Below are 15,239 nucleotides of genomic sequence, written 5' to 3'. Positions count from 1 at the left end.
AAAACACTTCAAGACGATGTTTAATTTAAGCCATATGCACAGGATATTAGTGATTCCAGAGCCAATAACTGCCTAATCTACATGCAGAGTGTGGGTGCTAATCTGTTAAGCTTTACGCACAAACCGAGGTAGTATGAGTCATAACATCTTCCAGTAAAAATATCCTGCTTTGGCTTCAATGTCTGAATCTACTATCATTTCAATATGTTGTGATGTTTCTTACATTTTTTTGCATTTGAAGTAAGATGACAACTCGCCCTTTGAGGCAGGAGCCATGCAGTCTTCATCAATATTTGTGTTCTTTGGATAATCTCTCTTCCTGTGAACATTCACCTCTCTGTATGTCATCCAGCTGAGGCTCAGTCACACAAGCAACGCAGCCATGCAGCTTCATATCTCACATACACACACACACACACACACACACACACACACATCCTTTCTCTCTCCCCTCTGCTGTCTTCCTCTTCTTTCTGCATCTAGACACACATGCAGATGCATTTACTTTATGGATGACACACACACACACACACACACACACACACACACACACACACACACACACACACACACACACACTCAGCCTGCCAGGCTTGGGAGCATCAAGGCCTAATCTAGGTCACAGCATAAGCCCAAAGGTATCCCGGTCTCCACAAACACACACACACACATATACTCTCACATGCACGCATGTTTTTAAATTTGCAAGCAAAATGTAATCTTGGGTACAAAATCGATTTTGACTTTTAACTTCCATTAGCTTTCAGTGAAAAGCGTTTGATTTGGAAACGCCTCACTTCCCAGGAAAAAGGGGACTTTAAATAAAACCAGCTAAATTCATATCTCCCAAATATCCCCTCCCCATCTTCATCTCCTTCCTCCCTAACAACCTTGTTGGTCAGTCTAATGGCTTTTATGATTGTCACAAGGTCATCATTTTCCTGATGAAGAGCACTTTCTCTCAGCAGCTCACTCAGTTAATATCCGTTGTAGGAACACTTTCCCACTGGAGCCTGAATGTATTTATTGATGTGCAATCCGCTTCGATAACCACATGACTGTTCCTGCCTGTGCTGCAGTTTGTGCGTCCTCGCTGCAGAAGCAGGATCCCTGTGATGTGACTCAGCCTGACAGCCTCCCATACAAGATGCGACCGTGTGTCACAGCACAGAAATAGAGGAGCTTATTTCTTTACATCAGTCTTCAGCTCTATAAATATTTCAAAGCTCTCTTTTCTCCCTCTCCCTCCTTTTCTTTTCCTTTCTGTAGCTTTCTCAGCCCCCCCCCCCCATTCTCCCCTCTCTCTATTTGTCAATTTTTCTCCGACACACTCTGCCTCCCACATCTCCTCTTCTCCCTCTGCCTCTGTCGTATAATGTGGAGAGATGTGTCTTGCCTGTCTGGAAAGAAGCAGCGGTGTTCAGCAGCAACAAAAACACTCATGTGCTGCAGATCCTTTCTGTGAGGTTTGTTTCCCCCCTCCGACATTCCTGCAGGGCTCTTTAGTAATCTGACAGTGATTTTATCATGTCACATACAGACATCCACTACTTCCTCCCTTCCTTACTTTGCTGTCCAACAGATTTCCACCAATCAAGTGCAGCATGACAGTTAATCACAGCCATTAATCCCGTCTTCCACTCCTCAGATCTTTGATTGAGAAATAGCCTGTTTACCAGAAATGGAGACCACACTGGATCTAACTGACTGCTAGTTAGGTGCCTAAAACCTAAGCTCACAGTGCCATCCTCCCTAACCTGGCAGTGTGGGAAGTAAGCGTGCCACCTATGAAGGCAGCAGTCCCCAACCCCCACCCTGAACACATGTTCAACATCCTCTGGGCAAAGGCTGAGCGAGCACTGAGACACAGCTGAGAATTAGAGAGAGAGAGAGAGTGGAAGAGGGAGAGAGAGCAGTGAAGTGGAAATATGGGTGAGCATCAGAGGAAGACAGAAATAGAGCGATAAAGCAGTGAAGTAGGAAGAGGCAGTGAGCGGAGGAGGAGAGTCTTTCTCTGTGGCGCTGATGCTTCATGCAGACCAGCTTATTTCTGCTAGCAGGAGGCTCTGGTGTGTGGATGTGAGAACCTTGTGGATTTGCTCCAGTCTCAGTAGAATTCATTGCACCAGGATCCAAAACAACAGACAGAGGATGCGACCGTGGCTGGATGCTATCATCCATGTGGGCCTGTGACGACTGCACCTCTGTGGCTACCTTCTTCATCATAAGGATGCTTCCAGCAGCACTGACCCAGATTGTGGAGCTCTCCACTGTGCTCTGCTCCTCCGGTGGTCTCTGAATGTGATGTGCGAGAGGAATGATCTGCACCTCCTCTGCTGACATCTGTCTCTGTGGATACTCACAGCCTCCGACAGGGTAAGGACGCACTGCTCTGATATGCACGCTTAAATGTCAGGCTGATGGGTTTTGTGTGTGCACGTGCCTGTGTGTTAGCCATTGATTGAAGCCATTACAAATCACTACGACCACGCAGACCTGATTTCTATTGCTCACATGCTCCCTCTTGAACACATACATTGAGATTGTTTTCTTTCAGATGCTTCAAAAGGTTCCAAATTGTGCTGATGAACTGATGCCATATTGTAGTCATGCACTATGCAGTATAGCTCCATGTATAATGTATGACTAGGAGATATCATGGTTGGCAACAAGTAACTGCGCTTCCCCCAAAGTACTGAGGAAAGTAGGCTAAGATGGCACAGGCTGAGAAGACCTGAATAAAACATTGATAAAGTCCTTTTGGTTTCTGAAAGCTTTTGGCTTCGTATTGATTGGAGGGAAAAATGGACATGAGAGAGGATTTGATCCTTTACACTGGGGGAAATAAAGTACTTGTATTCAGCTGAATTCCATCGGATCCAGGCTAATAAAGACAAATTCAACCCAGTAGCTTTCTTTCAGTCTGGTCAGGTCAGGTCAGTTCATTGTAATTTGATCAAGCGTCAGAAGTCAATAAGACACAGAACAGATCAGCATGTCTTCTACCACAAGACAAAGCCGTGTCATTTGACCAGGGTTCAGACATTGGGACCAGAGGTCAGACTGAGGTCAATGTTTCACCAAAGAGCCAAACTGTCTCATTTAATTAGGTAATTACACACGTGTCTTATGATGTGGAGCGTGGGATGCTAACATTTAGTCCCTTTACTTGTCTTTTCTCTAAAACTGAAATCTACTGGAAGGTTACCTGAATATATTTTAATATATCACGTTCAGCTGAGTACAGTTAAGAATATATACAAAGGCCTACTGGGTAATATTAGGCAATACTTGGTTAGATTTAGGGAAATAGTGTGGTTTGAGTTTACAAAAGTTTGGGACGTCGTAACTACCTTACATGATGTTAGGTATTAATAAAGTAACAATAGCTTTGTACCTAAAAAATACCATGTTGACATTTGTTTTCATCCTGGTCATCAACCTTAGTCCCCTTGGTGGAAGTTTTACTTTTGTTGGACCCATCCATTTACACTGGTCTCATACAAACCAGACTTTTGTTGCACTTTTAAATATTACACACAACTCCTCCTTCTCTCCCATCATTATTACTAAGACCAGGTTGCAGCCTTAAAACATATGGGTTGTAATAATCTGCTTGCAAAGAAGACCCATTGGTCCTGAGCAATACCAAGTAAAGTAAGAAGTCTATCAGATGAAAGGTTGTGGAGAAACTCGAACAACATACATATATACAGACAGACATTCTTTCCCTATGAATTATATTGCTCAATGTATTGTCAGTATCATGTTCAAACTGTTGGCCGGGTTACACTAGAAAATAACTAGTTTGTTCAAAGTTTGTTCAACGTCAGAAGTGTTTATTCCTTACAAACTGTATCAATTTCAGAGGTGAAAAGCTGTTGCAAGTGGGAGACGCAACACCGTTTAAATATAAGGGACATGCCACACATTTTCAGAGGGGTATTATTACTGTTTCACTCTAGTGTTGGTCTTGTGAGAAATGCCAGAAATAGTTGTGTGAAAACTGAAAAAAGAGAGCCACTAAAAGTAGCTACCCTCCTCAAAGGTAGGTAGCAGCACCTCCCACCTTATAGTCACTTCAGACAGACAGGTAGCAGCACCTCCCACCTTACAGTCACTTCAGACAGACAGGTAGCAGCACCTCCCACCTTACAGTCACTTCAGACAGACAGGTAGCAGCACCTCCCACTTTACAGTCACTTCAGACAGACAGGTAGCAGCACCTCCCACCTTACAGTCACTTCAGACAGACAGGTAGCAGCACCTCCCACCTTACTGTCCCTTCAGACAGACAGGTAGCAGCACCTCCCACCTTACAGTCACTTCAGACAGACAGGTAGCAGCACCTCCCACCTTACAGTCACTTCAGACAGACAGGTAGCAGCACCTCCCACTTTACAGTCACTTCAGACAGACAGGTAGCAGCACCTCCCACCTTACAGTCACTTCAGACAGACAGGTAGCAGCACCTCCCACCTTACAGTCACTTCAGACAGACAGGTAGCAGCACCTCCCACCTTACAGTCACTTCAGACAGACAGGTAGCAGCACCTCCCACCTTACAGTCACTTCAGACAGACAGGTAGCAGCACCTCCCACTTTACAGTCACTTCAGACAGACAGGTAGCAGCACCTCCCAATTTACAGTCACTTCAGACAGACAGGTAGCAGCACCTCCCACTTTACTGTCCCTTCAGACAGACAGGTAGCAGCACCTCCCACTTTACTGTCCCTTCAGACAGACAGGTAGCAGCACCTCCCACCTTACAGTCACTTCAGACAGACAGGTAGCAGCACCTCCCACTTTACAGTCCCTTCAGACAGACAGGTAGCAGCACCTCCCACCTTACAGTCACTTCAGACAGACAGGTAGCAGCACCTCCCACCTTACAGTCACTTCAGACAGACAGGTAGCAGCACCTCCCACTTTACAGTCACTTCAGACAGACAGGTAGCAGCACCTCCCAATTTACAGTCACTTCAGACAGACAGGTAGCAGCACCTCCCACTTTACTGTCCCTTCAGATAGACAGGTAGCAGCACCTCCCACTTTACAGTCCCTTCAGACAGACAGGTAGCAGCACCTCCCACCTTACAGTCACTTCAGACAGACAGGTAGCAGCACCTCCCACTTTACTGTCACTTCAGACAGACAGGTAGCAGCACCTCCCACTTTATAGTCCCATGTTATGCCGGCTTTTCTTGGTTTATTTTTAAGGTGAATACAGTAAAATGTGTATCTAATAACGTCATCACAATCGCCACATTGATATGGAAACTAGGCGTTAACTAGGCTTAATTAAAATGCGCTAATTTGCATGCAGTTACCAAGGCATTGCAGGTGAAAAGGATCAAACTAAAAAACACATCACCTCACAACTTCCCCAGATAGTTACTTACGTCAAGTCAGTATTTTCCCTGAAATGTTATGTTTAAATGCAGATTAGTTTTAAATCTATAGATGAATTCAGACATGGCAGCAAAGCGAACACCATTTATGTGTTTCTTGGAAGTTTTCTTTCCATTAGAGTGAAAGAAAACATGGAAGCAAAATAGACCAAAATAACAAGTACATGAAAAAACGATCTTTTTGCCTGTAATGTCCTTAAACAGTAACTTCATCATTTTGATTGTTGGCTGCTCATTTAATAACTATGAATTGTACTAGTTTGTTGTCTGCTCTTGTGCTTAGTGAATACTAAAGAAGACCATTGTCTCTGTTAGCTGATTATTTTGTAGAATTCTGTTGAGTATTAAACAATTGCGTGAGTGTGAGGGTATTCAAATAAATTGGTCAGTAAGTCAGAGAAGTGCAACTATATTTCACTTTTTGTTTTAAAACATTTTTTTATAAATGATTATGGGAAGTGCCACTTGAGCACCCGCCCCCCAAAATGTCTGTGCACGTCCCTGGAGGTGAGGACCCCCCTAGAGGATATTAGGTCCACACACCACCTATAAAAATAGCACTTTACCCCTGCTTACACCTATATGCCGTGAGCTGATTATCGAGCCTTCATTGTAACAGTCGTGGATACACTGTGTATGTGCGTGGGGAGTGTTGCAGTAGAACATTTCTCTGTAGCACCCGGTACATTAATGGGAAACCCTGCATGTTTGAGCACCCTCTATGAAACGTCAAGCTACCCCACAGCACCCCCAAAATAAAATCTCTGGCGCCGCCACTGAGCCTGCAACCCCGCTTAGAAGAAATGTGCAGTGCAAAACAGGCTCATTGCAGCCACCTGTGATAAGACACACTTTTTTTGCCAAATATCAGCATTTTCTTTCTTTACATTTTTTTGCAAAGTGGCAAAGTATTATAACTTATTGTTCTAGCAAAGGGATTGCACAATTGTATTGTGTATTTTTTTTTTTGAGCACACAGACTTATGGAGCATTGTTTTATTATCACTGTTCTAGCAAAGGGATTTTTTTATTTTTTTGAAAGGAATGCTCACGTTCATATTGATGTATTTTAATAAATGTTAACTTAGCCCATTACGTGACTATTTGTGTTGGGGGGGCCCGACTTTTTTTTTTCTCCAAAGGGGGGCCTGACAGAAAAAGTTTGAGAACCACTGCCTTAACCTAAAGTATTCTTTCATGTTTAAATAAAGGTTAATTAGTTTTTCTGTTTTGCACATCCTCCTATTAATATCTTTGTACATCTGGCACTAAACTGTTTTATTGTAGAGATCACTTACAGTATCTTCTTGATATTTTATATTCTATATTTCTATCATTGATCTTCTACTTTCCCCCTATTTTGTATGTAAATATAACATATTCAACAAAAAAATTCAATAACGTGCTTTAACCACTAGGCGGTGCGGGTTAAAAAACTGTCAAGTTTAAAATGTTAACACAATAAATTATACTTTCCAGTATGAGTTTCCAGCTTAGTTCATGACGGATGTATTTTGTTATCCACACATATTTTCTTTTGATATTTGAACCTACACCTGCGACAGTCAAAGACAGGCAACTGTTGAGGAGTTGGAAAGGTCTGAAGATGTTACAAATAAGGTACACACAGCATACAATGTCATAATAACTTTGTATTATTAGTGCAGGACACTTATGTATGTATAACATCTGAAGATGTGTAGTTTTATTCATGTTTTCACATAATTTCACAGGATATTGCTATATTATTTCACATATTGTAGTTGTCATGTCTTGGAAGATAATTGTGAAAGTGTATTCTTTAAATGAGTTTTGTCATGTCCCTTTGTCCTGTGCCTTCTGTTTTATTTTGAAAAGTAATTCTCCCTCTCGTTTCAGGACTCCATGCTCCCCGCCCCTATGTGTCTCCTGCGTTCGTGATTGTTTACCCCGCCCTGATTGTTTCCACCTGTGCCCCTCACCTTGTGTATATATTGTTTTAGTCCCCACCTGTCCAGTGCCAGTTCGTTTTCATTCATGACTACAGTCAAGCCTGCTCCATGTGCGTATTCCGTTATCAAGCTCCTGATGATAGCAATGAGTTTTTCCTTGAAAGAGTGATTTTGTGTTTCCTGTTTTTGTTACTGTGTTAAGTCCAGTAAAGTCTTTATTTTTGAAAACCACCTGAGTCTGACTTGTGCATTTGAGTTCATGCCTCTGAGTTCACCCCTTGACAGTAGTTCTACACATTAATATCTTATTTGTAAAACATCACAGACAGAAAGGTATATCCGTCATTTAACTGTAAGATATTGAAATTGTGATTCCATAGATGTGTCTCCCATCACCCAAATCCCCTGACTATTCTCTCAACTCAGTATTTACATTCTTTAATTCAAAGAAAATCAGTAATATCTTTAAAAACTACAAGTCAACTATCAACTGTGCACCGTTATGGTGTAAATATAGCCTATCTACCAATTGGATCAAATATAAAAGTCAGCCGAATTACTATTGATACTGCAAGGAGACGTATTGTGTGAAGAGAAATTGAAGATGTTGTTTAATTGCTGATATATTTATGATCCGCGTCACATATCCAGTTTCGGTGGCAGTTCTTCCAGTTTGTCCAGAAGTCTTGTCATCAGGGCTCTATAAATAGAGAACTACGGCAGATATGTCATATTTAATGCAGCCGAACCGTGTATTACAATGCCGTTATGTGATGACTTTCAAAGAGAAAAGCAAGCACACTCAGATTAAAGTATTATTTTCTTTTTTTTTTAAATGTTTTTTGGATTTCATATTGCATAAACACCATATCCCAACATGCATTGCGGCTAAAACATACAATCACCGAGCTTAAACCATAGCTGAGGATCTTGGGTAATCAGTTCAGTGGGTGTGTATCAAGCCCCCAGGAAGTGCGCCGGACTCTGAGGAAAATATTTGTTGTGGCCAAACGGCGGTACAACACTTCCGTATCAGTCGATGGGCCCGGAAATACTTTTTCCCATTGACTAATACTGGGAAAGAGACGTCTGTAAATCATTGGATAATTTTTTTTTAACCAAATAAACTACCCAGTATGAACATATGTATACATTTGGTCCTCAAGTTGTAAAATGTGCTAATAACGTTATTCTGAGAGTTATTTTCCTCGGCATTATGAACACGGATTTAACCCACGGGACCGCGCCGCCCGGCACGTTCATGTGACGTTTTCAGTACTACATGAGTTTTACCTTTACCCATGGATGCACAATAAGAACGGATTATATGATTATATGAATACTTTCGTGACGTTTCGCTCTCTCAAAGGTTGGGCCATTTTATCTTCATACGCCAATGAGCAACTCTCATAGGAATGAACGAGGCCCCGCCTCCCACGCTGTATCCAGTTCTTATTATACATCCATGGTGTGTATCGCAATGATGCTCGAAATGTCCCATATAGGCCTACGTCTGTTTCTGGTGACTTTATTTTGAAATTCATTTCCTGAGGAACGGCAAAAAAGCCAGAGATTATAGAATTAAACAAATAAATTAAAACAAGGATAATTGTGTGTTATTGTTGAGTAAATAACAGTGTGTTATTTAGAAAAGAATAACAAATTAGAAGGAAAAAAAGATTAAAAAAAATACAGATTTCAGTATTCTGAGGCTCTGAGCCATTTATTTTCCTCGCGGACGGCAAAAAAAGTCTGACATTATACGATTTAAAATAAAAACAATAATCGTGGCTTGATATTGAGTAAGAACATGTTTTTATGAACCACACAGCTTCCGGTCTTCCAAGACCCATTGCTTTTAAAATCGTTCTGTGTGACACGAAAAAAAGGGGAAAATGGTGTTGGTGAACACGAATCAATAGATTAAATGTCGTGACTATAACACGAAATGCCGTGAGACTGGGTTGGGAGTGGATGTATAGTAGCTTAGGGCAATAACCATTGTCTGTGGGTGCATCTCTTCAGTGTTTGGTGCATTGAAGCAGATGATCTAATGCTTTCGATTGGGAGGCTGGATGATGGCATTGTGCAGCCGCATAAAAGGGGTCAGCTGTAGCCTAAAGGTTAAAGAAAGGCTTGGACAGGGAGGGCTGATTGTCCATACTGGTCAGGAAAACATGGGTAAGTAGTGGCTAATGTACAGAAGTCAATAGATTTGCAGAAATCAATAGTTTTGAAATGAACAGTATACAATATAAAACAGGTCACTTGTAGTCTCTAGGAATTGTCGGTGATGCTAGTGGTTGTTCTTCTCTTTTTTTAGCCCATTGCTCTGGTTTTAAAGCAACCGACTTTTGTGGCCGTTCCACCTAAAAAGCTTAAATAGCTGCACGCTACCTGCCCAACACAACATGGCAGACACACTGTGAAACTAGCCCGTGATTAAAGTTGAGCATCTTTAAAGATAAACACCAAGTTATTTTCCTAAAAGTAGGTGGAGACCAAACCAGCCCTCAAAGGATATATCATGTACTTACATCTGTCAGGCGGCCAGAACTATTCCACTCCTAACACTTATTCCACTGTGATTAGAATTCAGCCTAAAAAGTCAACAGTTTGCTAGCACATTAGCTATCTAGCTGTTCTTTAGCCCCAAAGTGTCGAAAAGCTGAACAACACAGCTGACCACAGTCCTGTCTGTTTAGCTTTTTTAATATCACATACTGTCTGAGGTTGCATTGTGATAGAACACTTAAGCAGCACATTTGGTATGCATTCCATTCACTACTGGTTTACAGGGACATTTGAAAAATATAGAGCTGTTGTTAATTTGATATAATAGTAACACCTGTGCTTTATTTACAAAAATGTGAAAAACAAATATAAATTATACAACTGTCTGCTGTATCTTTTTGTCAACTTAAGCAAATATACATTTACACAACAAGGTTATAGACAATAGCCTAATGTGCATTGTTATTACTAACATTTTTGGAAATCCAACAAACGTTGAGAACATTTGAATTTATTTGGAGTTGGCTTGCGTAAGTACAATATTCTTGGAATTTCTGGGGAAGTAGTGTTTACCGGCCTTATTCTGTAGGATTTGTGTGCTACATGGCTGCCTGTTTGCTGTGGATATTCAACACTGAAGAATTCAGGATATCTTTGGGCTGTGAAGGAAAACTTTAGTGCAGCCTTTTTTCATAACGCTGTCCTTTGACTGATTGTATACATTTTTTCGATCACGGCAACCTTCAATTTTCTTTGCATATTGGATTTATTCACTTGTAGAGATTCGTCATTAAAAATGATTGGTCAGTTGATGGTCATCATCACACTGGTTTATTGTGAGTTCCAAATGTAATGATAAAACATGTTTGCGTAACATATAATGTTGATATTCTGTGGCATTGAAAAATACCCTTTGGAACACAAATCTTTATGTATTGATACATCTACTCTTAAACTATTAACATTAATATCGACCTCCTCTATGGTTTATTCCTGATAAGAACGTTCAGCAGGTGGAGAAAGAGCTGAATCATTCCCTGAATAAATGAAAGCTCAAACTCAACTGTTGTTGCTGCAGAAGCAGATCAGAGGGAACGACAGAATGGTAACAGCATTACTGGGAGTTAAAACCTTTCCAGTATCAAGGACGCATAAAAAATAGCCTTCTGCTAAAAATATCTCATCCACAGACTATTTATGGAATGAAAGAAGAGAAAGGTGCATAAAATGTCTGTGTGTACAAGAGTCATATAAACCTCTGAGACGGTTATGCTATTTACACACTTAATTAGTACTATTGTTATTTTTTGGTTTTACGCATTGGATATTTTTTTAATCAGCTTCCTGGATGCTACAGGTTGTAAGGTTTTTGTTAACTGCTTGCTTAGGGTTATTTCAGCTACAGTATATCATTATTGTATCATTTATTATTTAGCTTACACTCCAAGTTATTCAATTATTTTATGAATTCTTAGTAATTTTGGTTTTTAGATAGTGACAGATGTTATTGCAGATGTGTGTTTTGTGTTATGCTGCACATACCTGTACTGGTATTGAACCTGTCCTTTCGGCCAGGCAGCAGTCCCCTTCTTTAGTCGGACTGAAATATCCACCATTGGAGGGTTGCCAAGAAATGTCATGTCACGTTTGTCGTTCCTGGAGGATGAAGCCTACTGTAACCCCATTACTTTCAGGTGAACATTTGTAAGACTAAAACCCTAAATGTGAGCATTCTCAGAATGGAGCATCGGTTGTGCATATCCTCAGGATTAACTCATGGTAGGGACAGTATGGTGCGTCCACTTATCTTCTCTGGAGACAGCCCCCCCCTCCACCCTCAGCTTGGCTGAGTTCTCTGACCACCCGTCCAAGTTTGTAGTTTGCTGACAAAGCTTGGTAGCCCAAGCCTGTTTGTAAAAAATGGAGGATAAAGGCGAGCTGCTCTGCTGAACTGACTGGCACATTGTGTGTGTTGGGGTGTAAAATCAGCAGCTAATCCGAGGCACCAAACCGTGCTTCATACATTTTCTCACATTAACAGAATCAGAAAAACGAGAGAACAAGGAGATGTAACAGCTAAACTGACAAAATTAGATTAGGCAGGCTGTGGTGGTCTGAGGCCAGGGCAGGCTGTGGTGGTCTGAGGCCAGGGCAGGCTGTGGTGGTCTGAGGCCAGGGCAGGCTGTTGTTGATAGCCTATACATGTGGCGCTTCTGAGTGGTTGTGTATGTCCGTGCGTGTGTGAGCGTGTGTGAGCGCATCAGCGTGCGCTTATGTTTGGGGTGATGGGGGGGGGGGGGGGGGGGGGGCCCAAAACAATATTTGCACCGGGACCAATCACAACCTTGTTACGCCACTGGCCCCATCTAAGACACGAGTGGATCTGACTTTAATTACATTTGACTCAAGTGTTTCGTCAACTTAATGTGTTGTTTAAAATAATACTTCGACATACAGTATGTGACTATAAGTGTTGCACGGCCAGATACGGCTCAAGAAGCTGCCGAGTAAACACAGCTGACAGCTGACAGCTGACAGCCGCGGTGAAACTCGAGCGATTATTCGCATCGCGTCTGGTGTGAACGCACCATTATTACAAGTATTATATCATTACAAAATAAAAATCGCCACTCTCAGTACAGCGCCACTTTCCGAACAGGAAATGCACGCAAATACAATATTTTATATTATTATTATTATTATTATTATTATTATTATTATTATTATTATTATTATTATTATTATTATTATTAATAATAATAATATATATTTAAATAAAGACATCTTGTATTTTAGTTACACTCGCTATTGATTAATGTTGTCAACATTGGACCTTGACACCGTCCATATACTGTAGCTATAGTGAAATAAAATAATCGAAAACATTAAGCCTCTTTGATTTAATAATGGGAGCTGAAACCTCTCTGCCATCTCATATAACACACACTTCCTTATTTATCTTTGAATAATAATAACGTAAAAATAAAGACGACTGGACTATACTACGGTCCTGAGGTCCAGAGATTAGCGCCTGCAGGCAGGCTCCATGGACCTGTCAGCTCCGGACAGCGCAAAATGCGTACATGAAGTGCTACGTCATGAACGCAAGAAATCTACCCTCGTGGGGGCGCGCTCATGTGATTGGCTTAGAATTGAGGAGACATCTGATTGGCTATAGATAGAACAAATTACAAGTACGAATCGGGTGACCGTCAGGGGAGTCTCAAAAAACCCACACACGAATGCACAGCGATCCATGCACAGAAAGTGGTTTGTGTTTGTATTTGGATTTTATTTACATGTAGGCCTATATGAAACGGAACACATTTGTGTGTGCATTGAAAAACACAAGTGTGACTCCTTTTGCGGATCATGAAATACAAGTGTGAATCCTTCTGTGTGCATGTGTGTATTATGAGACTGTTCTGAGCCCATAGAAAAAAGCTAGAATTTACATTTATGTCATTGAAACTGACTTCTTTTTTTCTAACAAAGATTATGAATGTAGAAGCAATTTTGTCAGCTTTGCATAGATAAAGAGCTATATTTAATAGTTTGACCTCAAAATTACCTAACAACTCTCTGAAGTTATCATACCTTGAAATTACTACCAACATTAGACTAAAAACAATCCGTGACCAAATAATTTTACCGAGTACAAAGTACATTTTAAAAGTGTTGTTGCCTTTGCGATATGAGATGAAGCAATGCATTCAAGAAACAAAATGTCATTGCTCTCTAAGTGCACTAATGGCAAGTTATGAAGGTGAGGGTTAAAAACTACTCAAAACTAAAGTAATTTGTTGCTCAGAGTTGTTTGTTCTCCTGTTCTCAGTGTGTTGCCTGTGCTAGCAGCCTGATGTTCAGAGTGTGTACCAGCAGCCCTGTTAAAGCCACATTTCCTGCAGGACTCTTTCCCCAGTGTGGGCGATACAGACCGGCTCGCCTGTATATCAGCAGGAAGTGATTTGGGGCAGAAGTATGTATTCATTAAATACCCAGGGGGCAAAATCTCAGCGAGGTCCTGTCCTAATTCATTCCAACGCCAATGCCAGGGGCTGAACCGCTGCCTTGATTATACCAATTTACCCCCCCCCCCCACCCAAAAGGAAGACGTGTAATTACACTATTTACACTGGAGAGCTTTCCTCTCTGAAACGGACACACACTCCAGCTTTGTTTTCCTCTGCGCTGAAGTCACTGTGATTGAGAAGTGCAGCACATGTCAAACTGTTTGACTGTAACACTGATGTAGAGAATATTAACAGCGCTCTGAGGACATTAATAAGTAAATGCTCTGATAGAGGCTCTGATCGATAATGTGCTCTTACTGTATGTTAGTCTAGTTGCGTAGAGTCCTATTGTGAACCCAGAAATGTTGATTATACAAAGTGTTATTTTAGAAATGTATAGTACTGGTCCCCAGCAAATAGAAAGTGCTGGATGCTAACTTGGATATGTTCGACAATTTGCACAATTAGCATAAGTTGTCTCAATCAGCATTATAGCATATGAGGACAATAATGAAAAAAATGGCTTAAAATAATTGTCCTCAGTAGAGATAATAATGTTCATCTTGTCCTCTCTATATCCAATGGTCGCAACAATGCTCATTCTAGTCAAGATCAGCCAACCAAGAGTACAAATATGGTTGCTTTCTGGTTAAAATTGCAATTTGTTATCCTTAAACTGTCATAAATGGACTCAGCATCCTCAATAACCCCTAAAACCACTCCAAAATGATCTGCATAGGCTATCGTTCCATTAATGCTAATGAACGCAACTCATGCTAATTGTACAAATTGCCCAACATATGCAAGTTAGCATCCGGCATGTTTCTATGTGCTGGGGACCCCTACTATACATCTCTAACATAAAACTTTGGGGTACTCAACATTTCTGGGTTCACAATAGGACTTTATGAGTTGCAAATAGACTATGTAGCAAAGTGATCAGTGTAACTAGGATTGTTACCTCACAATCACATTTCAGTTATAACAGCATAACGTTGTAAAGATGATATATCTTTTTTTTGTATCCATAGAAAAACATTGGAAATAGCCATTCAGCTATAAGCTCAATATCTTAAAGGTCCCATGTCATGGCCATTTCTACTGATCATAATTCCATTGTTGAGGTATACTAGAATAGATTTACATTGTTCAATGTTCCAAACTCACATTGGTTTCTCATACAGCATCTCTGTATAGTATGTGTATTCACTCTCTGTCCTAAACGGCTTGTTGGAGCTCCTGCCCCCCCCCCCTCCCTGTGAGCCCAGTGTGCTCTAATTGGTCGCGACTCGCGACGTTGAGAGGCTCGTTGCTGCGATCTGCTGCGAGGAGCGGACAGGCTTCTGTGTCGGCGATACAGCTAGAACAA

At 41.1% G+C, this 15,239-nt stretch overlaps 1 protein-coding gene across 1 annotated transcript in view; it reads left to right on the top strand.

Annotated features, from left to right (window-relative positions):
* The first annotated feature begins 1,789 nt into the window (after positions 1-1,789).
* The window catches only part of LOC117485731 (nck-associated protein 5-like), a 117,306-nt gene continuing 103,856 nt past the window's right edge, over positions 1,790-15,239 (top strand). The window contains exon 1 of the mRNA XM_034134399.1: positions 1,790-2,376. The gene's annotated coding sequence lies outside the window, so the exon portion shown is untranslated. The remainder of the gene's footprint in view (positions 2,377-15,239) is intronic.

The sequence above is a fragment of the Trematomus bernacchii genome, unplaced genomic scaffold (genome assembly GCF_902827165.1).
Source record: "Trematomus bernacchii unplaced genomic scaffold, fTreBer1.1, whole genome shotgun sequence".
NCBI classification, from domain to species: domain Eukaryota; kingdom Metazoa; phylum Chordata; class Actinopteri; order Perciformes; family Nototheniidae; genus Trematomus; species Trematomus bernacchii.
This window is presented reverse-complemented; position numbering and strand designations above follow the sequence as displayed.